Source organism: Rhea americana, unplaced genomic scaffold (genome assembly GCF_003343005.1).
Source record: "Rhea americana isolate MKP2758 unplaced genomic scaffold, rheAme1 scaffold_492, whole genome shotgun sequence".
Taxonomy (NCBI): Eukaryota; Metazoa; Chordata; class Aves; order Rheiformes; family Rheidae; genus Rhea; species Rhea americana.
In genome coordinates this window covers 159903-170196 of record NW_028186637.1, presented here as the reverse complement: position 1 = coordinate 170196, position 10294 = coordinate 159903, and the positions used below count along the sequence as shown (strand labels likewise).

At 38.2% G+C, this 10294-nt stretch overlaps 1 long non-coding RNA gene across 1 annotated transcript in view; it reads left to right on the top strand.

Annotated features, from left to right (window-relative positions):
• LOC146588845 (uncharacterized) overlaps positions 1-1677 on the top strand; it is a 24934-nt gene extending 23257 nt beyond the window's left edge. Inside the window, exon 3 of the long non-coding RNA XR_014897343.1 lies at positions 1218-1677. This is a non-coding gene — a long non-coding RNA (uncharacterized LOC146588845). The remainder of the gene's footprint in view (positions 1-1217) is intronic.
• Positions 1678-10294: the final 8617 nt, after the last annotated feature.

Below are 10294 nucleotides of genomic sequence, written 5' to 3'. Positions count from 1 at the left end.
TTTTTTTTTAATATACTTCCTCTGGTATTGTGGAAGGCATATATTGAATCAGAGTTTTTATTTATTCCATTTCTTTAAACTAACCTGATGGCCTCTGATGCCTGGGAAGGAGGAGCCGGATTTCATGTCCTACAGGCTTTCTTGAGCAGGGGACAGTGTAACATGCCTCCGTATACTGTAACAGTGCAGCTCAGCACTTACCTGGGTCTGCTTCTCTGTCTGTTGTCATTAAAAACGCTGGTGAAAGAGGGTTTTTTATCCAGTTTAGGATCTCACACCCCTAGTGTTCTGTGAAGGGTCCACTACTGAAAGCGTTGTGCTCGCTCACCTTTTGGTTCCCAAAGCAAAGACCAATAGTTTAGTATGTTTTTTCAATTTATTGAGAAAGGTAAGTAAATGTTGATTTGTGGCTCCTCTAGATTCCATTCAGTTGTACAAAATACAGTACTTAGGAGCCCTGTAATGGGCAGCTGCCAGAAAATGGGTATTGATACCTGTCTGATGAGCTCTCTGTTGAAAATGGACCTCTGTCTGAAGGTTTCTTTTCATGTTACAAATCCCTCCYCTCTCCTCCCTTATAATGCAGGCAGAGTGCTGTGCTTGGAGGAACATTAGCACTTTAAGCCTAAAGAGGATTATGTTAAGATTAAATGTGATGACTCCTTACTGCTACATACAGAATAAATCTAGAAAAAAAGAACTTGCTTAAAATGCAGCCTTCTCTTTACATTTTCAGAGTAGAAGGGCTGTGACTTAACAGTGTGCTTTGGCATGCTTTTCCCTCCCCTGTCATTTTTCCCTCTGCAGCTGCTGGTTTTGGAAGGCGCATTGCTGCACGCATTGTTAAAAATCACAGCTGCTCTGCATCTATTGTCAGCCCCAGCTATTGATTTGGATCATCCAATTTTTATCTGTAGAAGAAGAAAAATGGTTATTTAAAAAGGCATTTGTGCAGGACCCTGAGTCAGCCAGGGCCTTGATGCAGAACTGTCTCACCTTTTCTGTGTGGCAGATGTGCCAAAATGCTCAAAATGCCTCCCAGCCTCTATCTTTGTTTTTTTGGAACAAAAACAAGCTAATAAACTAGAAGAAGAGAAATATTTTTAAATAGAATACTCAGATTAGTTGGGTCAGACCAATTTGAATAAAACAGTTCCYTTTCCTCAGTGAGTCCTTGAAAGGTTGATGCTTGCTTCTGATTTTACTTTTGTCTACAGCTGCGAAGAAGAGTCCCCGTCACTGGTTTTCTGGTTGGAATAGCTGTAGGCACCTCTCCTTGTTTATCGTCAYCTCTCCTGAGCCTCCCCATGGGTACGCTCCGCCCGCTCTGCCCCTCTCCAGGGTGTACACATCCGTACTTTGGCTGCAAGCTCTGCCRTTTACCATTTCTATCTGCCGTGTGCTGCAGCCTGTGACCTCAGCATGTGTCAAGGTGTTGAGTGGTGGTGTCCCCCTCCCAGAGAGGGTCCCTCCAGCACGGGGTTGCAACCGTGGCTGCTGCTTGGCCTCACCCTTGTGAAGGAGCGCAGGCTTGGCAGCGATTGCACAGCAAACTGGAGAAGCACATTGTGTAGTATCACCTCACTTTACACAGGCTTTCTACTGGCATAAAGGTCCCTCCAGTTAAATGCTAAAATCTTTTCAGATTTCTAATAAATGCTTATGTTGCCTCTTGCATATCGTGCCTCTTTGCTTTCTTATTAAGCAGCTRAACTGGAAAGTTCAGAGACCTCCAGAAGAAGAAATATTTTGTTGGTATTTAGTGGTAAGTGAGTAAAAGAAGGATATGAGAACAGGAGGTCCCTGAATCACTTTTAAGGCTTACTGATTCTTGGGAATTGTTTTGACTAGCTGCAGAAAGGTAGTTTTCTCAAAGGATGATCTGAATATCTCCCCTTGCCCTCTACCCCCGTTCTGATGCTAACCCCAAAATACTTTTTCTGGTGAGCTCTCACAGGGTGTGCTGGTTTGTGGTATGCTTTATCTTATTTGTTTTTGACTTTGTGACCCTGCACTCTAGAAAATCCCATGGTGATTTGCTCATTACCTTTAGATTAGAACATGGATGACTCACATAAGGGTGCTAATGAGGTATCCCAGTAGCGGCAAAACCACATCTCCTGCGATAGACAAGCACAGAAATACTTTTTCCATATAGGTAACAGATATCACAGCAATAATAAGATTGTATCTGTGTTGGTTCCTCTACCCACCCTCCCATTCCCAAGAGGCTGGGAGATATATTCTAGGGAATATTTGAGAAAATATGTTTGGGCAATCCAGGAATCAAGTCAGTATGTTCTAAAGCACGGTGCTTGAAGCTTTAAATTAAAATATAGGATTTTAGGGCTCCAGGAACTGCTGTGGATTTTCCATGTCATTGTGGGAGAGATCATTTAACAAAACTTTAACAAATGGAAAGTGCTATGACTAGTTTTGCAGCTGAAATCAATTTCACGATGCTATTGTAAAGACTGACRGAGAAAGGTACAGCATTTTCAATTTATGTGAAAATTTCAATTGCATATGGTAAATACCAGTGCTACAAAGAAATGGAAATACATATTGTTATCACACCAGAGAAGATATTTCGAAATTAACATTGCCAAGTTGCCTTCACTGTGAATTTTATTGTATCAGGTTAAATCGTGAGTATGGTAATAAGCTGCGAAATACATTTCGTTTGTTTTCTTAAACATCAGAATAAAAAAGTGCAGATTTAGATCCAAATATGTGCCTGAGGTGTGCATGTTTTTAATTAAGGGAGTATTTGCAGCAGGCTATTTATGCTGTTTAGAGGCAGAGATATTCATTTAGGGGTAGCATAGAGACACATTCTCATGTAGTGCATTTTGTTCTAGCTTGCCTAAGAAATACAGATAGGCTATGTCGTTTACTTCAAGGGTTGAGTGATACGAGAACAGAGGGAAGCAATGGAGACCTATGCTTGAATGCTGTACGCTGAGGAGTTCTTTGGAGACGCAGAGTGGAGGTAGATCCCACCCCTGGAGCGAGATAAAGAAAGGAACTGCGACTCCTTTGGCGACCCACTTCCCCTTGCTAGATACAACTGTTTTGTCTCTCAAGAGAGTCTCTGACTTCTTGTGGGACGCACGTTTGTAATCACTTCACGTTAGCAGCTGAAGGATTTGACTTGCGTACACATGCCTGTCGTGGGGTTTATGTGSTGTGCACCGTGGAGTCACACAGTGCCTGTGCACAGAGAGGTTATGGTGGGCAAGTTTTGCAGCTGAGGTTACGTGTGGGATATGGGAYCTGGGACGTGCCTTTGCGCGAGGCATATTTTGCCTACACTGCTGACTGTGCGTTTGGCATGCTGTGGAAAACATGCAGCTCACGACATATTGAGGAGTTTACGGCATAGCAAAGGGAGCTTGTCTCCTGTTTGGAAGTTTGGCACTTCACTATTACTACTGAAGGACAAGCATTTTGGGTCTGGGATGGAACAGATGTTGATTTGTTTTGCTCTCAAGCTCTGCATGTGATTTACCATGTATTTTGTGCCAGTGTTCAACTCACCGGGCAGTGTCTGTTTTGAGCTGTAGCACAGTATAGTGAAATGCAGTCAAAGCCTCTGTAGGGATGCCATTCATATATCACTGTGCTTGCAAAATGAGACTATCGGTAACTGCGAAAAGGATTTCAAAAAAGCTGAAGGAGGCTGTCTAAGAAGACAATAGCTCTGTGTGGCTACAGAGTATATTTCAATTCCCTACCTGTTTACCCTATGAATTGCTTCTTACCTGGAATGAGAGAGATTCACAAATRTTTCCTCTTACCCTGCATCACTAAAGGAATTTATCAGGAAAATGGGTTCTTTGCAGTAGGAACCTTCTGTTTTTAAACGTTTTTCTTAGCCATGTAGAGTAACATCATACATGAATAAAAGATGATCCAGCTTTTAATAGTATAACACTTACTGCTAAGGCTTTCCAGCATGGTCTCCTTTGATATCCRTTCATAGTGAATGTAGTTTCCATGRGATTTATGYAATTTTTGTGCAGCCCATTGTTTYACCATCATGCCTGAGGTGTCAGTGACTGRCATCAGCTGCTTGACCTGCAGGTGACTTCTGGAGAACCTTGTAAATCTGTTGAATGTCTATGTTTCTGAAACTTAAAGACAAAGTGATTTCTAATTGTGCCACGGAGTAGTGCCGTTATAGTATGGAGAAAACTACTGAAGCCAGGGAGTGATAAGCATTGATTTGTAGACTTTCATTAGACCTAAGAAACAGTCCAGACTGTGGATGCTCCAAAACTAACTAACTAGTATGTTTTCAGTTAATAATTTATCACTCTTACTTTTTTCCAAAAGACAGCCAAAAACCCTTTCAGGTACAGTTTTTAAGCTCTACTAGATCGAAGTTTCTAAGAAGGCRCATTAGAGCTAATATTATGGCAAGGCATGTAGTTGTTTGGTTTTTAATTAGGAAAGATGTCTTGAGTACCCAAGTATAAGTATAGCTTTYGCTAGTGATTTAAAAAAGTTACAGAAAAAAACTTCTTGATACGTAGGAGCCTTTATTAATAAACATTAATTTCCAATGCTGAAAATTAAAATACTTTGTTATTGACCCTCAGTGTTCACTTTACCTTGCTTTAGCTGTTGTCTTGATTATGAATCTTCAAATATTATGAAATAAAGATACCCACAGTAAGTGTCTTGGAAAAAGTGATGAAAATAGAGTATTCTACCATTTCTGCTTTGTATTTCATTTGATACAGAAATTCTTTATAAACAAATAGAACTGGAAAGCTCTGTGTATAACTTGATAGTTAAATAGGTGGGTAGGTCTAAGACTTCACTTGCTAGTAAGTCTCCTATCAGTATTGTAGGCAGATATTAACTTCTGGAGTGCTTTTAGGTATCTTTTTGCTTGAAATCCCTGAAATGGAGATGTTGAGATGATGTCAGGAACACAAATGGCATRGTGAAATGAAGCCACCAAAAGATAAGCTGATAAAGATATGTTGCAAGTATAACAGTTTTTAAGATGATAATAAATACCGTAGAAAACTACAGAGGAAAAAGCATGGAGAAAAATAGAAAGTGTGTCCTTGAAGCTAGCTGAAAGCCAAGCACATGGAATATGTGATATATTTTAGATATAAGAATTTGCTTGACTTTTCTCCTCCTGCCACTCTGTCCTTTCCATTCTCCTTCCAATAAGTTGCTGAAGAGACTACCTTTWAACTGTAATATGTCTGTGAGAGACAGCTACTTTCCACGCTGAAAAGAAGAATTAGTTCACTGCCACTGGAAAGCTGATACTCTACAGCTTAAGTCTAAGTTGTCTTAATGGGTTTTATACTACCAGATAGCAGACATTCTGCTCTATGACAACTCTACTTTTGAAACTCACTGAACAAACCTAATGGAAATGGATGTGAAGTGTAATGATTGTTAAACTGCAAAACTTAGAGACAGCACCCTTGAGGTAAAATCCTCCAAATGAACTGAAACTGCAGAATAGTTGCAAGATAAGGAAATTTGTCACAACCACTAGGATTCTACATTGGTCCTGACTGACAGAAGAAAAGATAAGAACAATCTATAGCTACTTAAATAAAAAACCCCAGAATTTTGGAGTTTAGAAGTGAATTTAAAATACTACTTTTGTGTGTGTTATTGTTGTAAATGCCTTACATTACTGAATTAAAAAGATTCATATTAATACATCAGATTAAATATCCAAAGGCCTTCTAATAAACAGTGACAAACCCTTTTTGTTCCAGTTTCGAAATATTCTTTTTTTATAAAAATATGGTAGTGTTCTCTTCATTCACTTGATGTTTGAGACCTTTGGCAAGGCTATGATGGATTCTTCCTGATGAGACCTTTAGCAAGGCTATGATGGATTCTTCCTGACTTCTTGCATCGGTGTTGTCCTTCACTTTATGTTGCATTTAAAGCAAGAAAGAATGGAAATTTGGAGTGATCTAAAGTTCTAAACAAGGAAATCTTGGAGTATCCAAGTTGATGTTAAATTTGTCAGGGTGCTGAGCTGAACCTTATGCACTTGAGTTATCCCATTCCAGAAGTTTGCGTTTACAGGGAAATTAGGACTGTGTGCTTTGGTTAGTAGTACTTTTTAGAATAGGGTGGGAAATTCACCTGCCTCAAAGGTAACAACTTGCAAGTTGGCRTATTATATATGTCATCTTATAGCATGCTTCAACCAAGGAAATAAGCATCAAAATAATTAGAGTTCACTAACAAACCTACTGAAATATGGTATGTAAAGCTTTCCATTAAAAACTTTTCCTTTAGACACCTGATACTTTCAAAATTATAAATCTAAGTTTGGATTTAGGTCTCTGTTCTGTATGGAAGTAGATTGTATTTTTAGATTAATCTAAGTTACTGGGAAGAMGTAGAAAAATTTTTTGTTTATCTTGTAAGAGGAGCAAGTTTTGCAATYACAGTAGTGTTCAAAGAGGACTTGTGTGATACAGGGAGTTCAAGGATGCTGCCCCTCAAATACCACTGTGACAAATAAGGAAATATGGCATTTTTTTAATGAATAGACCCTTTTGGGATGCAATCACTTTAGAAAATGACAGATCATGCTCTTAGCGGATGTGCTCCAGTATTGTACTATGGCTTGAATATAAATATATACATATGTATACACTGTTCGTACCTTCTGCAAATCTGCTTTGTATTTCTTGGCGGTTCCTTATGGCAGTGTACCATGATGGCTTGACGGTAGTTATGAAGAACAGGTGTTGGCTGAAAGGATCTCAGTGCCCTTCAGATTGTCATTATTCTTGTTTCTTTTACATTTTAGTATGCGCTTCTCTTTTGTTTGAGAGCGGGCCTAAGAAAGAGGGTTCTTTATCTCAAATTCAAGCTATCCTTGATGAAATCTCAACACTTTTATATGCTCTGTGTACTTTAATATGTTTCTGACTATGAAATGAATCTTCTCAACAAAATAGCTTCTTTTTACTGCTGTTTCAATGTGCAAAGCATCTTCTGCAATATGTTTAACTTCCCAGTAGCAATTCAGCTTAGTTAATATACCATAAGTGTAGAACTTATATTAAATCTGTGAAATGACTGCTCACCCAAAAATAATCTCACTAAAGAAACTCTGCCAAAATCTGTTAACAATCCTAATAAAAGGATGTAATGGCTTTAGAAAGTTTTAAAGAAATGCTATGGCACTCCAAAATATTTCACAGAATTTTTTTATTGCACTTAGGTGAGCAAGGCATGAGGGCAATTCCTTTCAAGCTCTWGCTGTGATGTGCAAAGAACAGCACAGTTTGAGAGCTACTTTCTTCAAAAGGCATGATGCTGGTACATGTGCATTTTGGTGCTTAATTGAATTTGACCTTTTCTAGTGCTCTTCTGTAGCATTAATATGTCCTCTGGGACTGCTGGGCTCACACGCATAGTGAGTATTTTGTTGTGTGCCTGATGACATGAGGCTCTTCCTTTCCCTGTCCCACATTACCAGTGTTCAGATAGGCAGGGAAAGTTAAGTAGGGGCCCCTTCTTTCTCCTCATACTGTTTTTTGGGAGATGCATTTTAGGGCCACAGATAAAGCAAGGGGGGGGTCACAGCTCCATAGTTTTAAATATTGCTGCTTCTGGAACATGGTTTGTGTGCTCACTCTGAGGTAGCTGTAGCATGATGCAAGGATAAAAGAACATGCTTACCATGCGTTGACTTAGAGTACTGAAATTATATAAAAACAATAAAAAGCATAATCCTAATAAGGATTTGTTAGCTTGTAGGGGTGCTGTGTGGTGGGAAATATTAAAACTTTTTCCTTCCTGTTTCTACTAATGTCTTCACAAAGATATGTAGAAAAGTCTCTCTGAACGGTTTGCTGCTCTTTAGCCCAAGATAAGACATCCCCTTTTTCTCAGTTCCTGTTTATCTGCCTCATTCCCACAGCTGAACCCTGGAATACTGCTTATTTTTGCTGAGAATTAGGTTATTTTCTTCTCTCCTTCTTCTCAAGGTTTTTTCAAACGTGTATACCTTAATTAGCACATTTCYATCCTCATCTCTGCAGTAGTTTCTGGATGTACAGCATCTATAAGACTTGCGGTTGCAATAATTAGCATGAAATGATGCAGAAAATTGTTGATCAGACAACAAAATAATTACATRAACATCTTATGGCAGCTAAATCATCAACATCTCTTTTCTTATGGAGAAAACTTCAGTTTTGGTTTGTGTCTTAATCAAAGACATCTGAGTAAGGAGGTAAAGATGGAGGAAATCAAATGTACTTATTAATGTTTTATTTAAAACCACAWGTATCTTACATATTTTCCACATATAAAACTAAATGATAGAAGAAAGAATACACTTGCTCTTCTGAACTTCCTAGAGACTGAAGGATATTGAAGTTTTTCAAAAGACTGATATCTTTTTATTTCGGCTGGTATACGTGGGATTCTAGAAACATCCCAGAGAGAGCACAGCACCTTCTCTGGAAATTTCATAGTCAAAGATTAAAGAAAAGGGTTAMACTTCACAGGCAAAATGATCATTCTGTGTAACCATCTTCCAGCTTCCCGTGAGAGAATCCAGGAGGAAGTATGCTYAGAGGTCCGCTTTCGTTAATTGATGAAAGACTGAAAAGTTTTCTAGAGTGTTGTAAAGCGATTATTTGTGGTTCTGGCTTAATAATGAAACTTGAGTGGTGGAATCTTGCAAGAAAAAGGAAAGATTCCTGTCGAATATTGTGCCTTTATCTTCTGCTTCRTAAGACACTGGTTTGTTCCARCCCTCCGTCTGTGAAGCGCTTGGCRTGGTATATTTCCATTAGYGTGGACCKGAAAAGATGGAAAAGACAGACTGGATTCTCCTACTAACTGTGACATGTTTTGCCCTAAGGCATTTTCCCYTTCCCCCCCTGCCACTCCCACCCCATAATTCTGTGTAGGAAAGAACTGAAGGCAAGGTGTTGGTGTGTTTGCAGCAGTGGAGATGGTGATGTTTGAGTTGGTGRTGCAGCTCTAAGTATCTATTAATCCTGCAAAGTCTGTAAATGCGTCTGCAATTTCCTGTTCAGTAGGAGGCGTTTATGAGCATAAATGAATGGCATTCCCAAATAACGGGGCTGAAGGAAGTGGGCATGAAAATCATGTGGCCATCTGCTTAATGGAACAAGTGAATTTTYGACTAGTGCAGAAAAATAAGCAATTGTCATGGTTTTAAACACGAGATTTTATTATTTTGTTCTCAGTTTTCTTCTGAACAAATTATTTTGAGTCTATTTGAATTACGAATATTTAAAATATTTTTCAGTAATTTAAAAATAAAGTTCTATTAGAAAGAAGAAAAAAAATCAGACTCAGAAAATTGCACTCAGTCCTGTCTAAATACACAGATCCTGAAACRAACAACTAAGTAAAAAAAAAATATATACATATATTGTAGAGGAATACAGAATGCTGTAAATAATCTCAGACAAATGCTGCTATAACAGAAAAAGCTTACTCTGACTGAATCCAGTAATTCATACTTCATTATATAGCAAATATAGTTCAGAAACTCAAATTTCATTTGTAGCTTATTGTACAAATGAATACGAAAAGGCTGCTAAATTTGCTTAGATAAAAACTCYGACRTTTCATACATTTTCATCAGAAGTAWTTTTTTCATCAGAAAGAATTTTTTTCTACCTTTTTAAAGTGTAAGGCAAACAAAGTTATTTTCAAATGCATTCCCATTTAAAATTTTCCAGAATATCAGTCTTCAGCTTATGATCTCTATTGAAATCATGGGATAGAAATCAAATTTACCTACAGTTTGAATGAAAGTTGTAGACAAATACTACTATGTCATTGTAGTGYTATTGTGTAACTAACTGAAAAAATGCTAATTTAGGATATCTTACATTTCTTGTTGTGTAGGGGTGACAGGATGGGGAGGTGTTCTAAATTCATTCGGGATATTTGGAGCAAAATTTTGCATATATGTGTTTACTAAGACAATTGAAACCCAATCTAAAAATTCTGTAAAATGAGAAACTCTTTCACAGTTAAAGTCATAGGATAATTGTAATTGAAAGGAAAAACACCTGAAATGGCAGCAGAGATGAATATAGTCTAACAATAATCGATCTCTGATAGCAATTTTCACCACAGCTTTGTAAAACACAAGGAGGAGGAAGAGATTTAGCACCAGAGACGGTGTCTCTATGGCATACCTAAAATGCCAAATATTTAGCTGGTTGCCCGTGGCAGAACAGCTCTAGTTATGAATTACTAATATAGAATTATTATGAGATTGWTTTTTGTT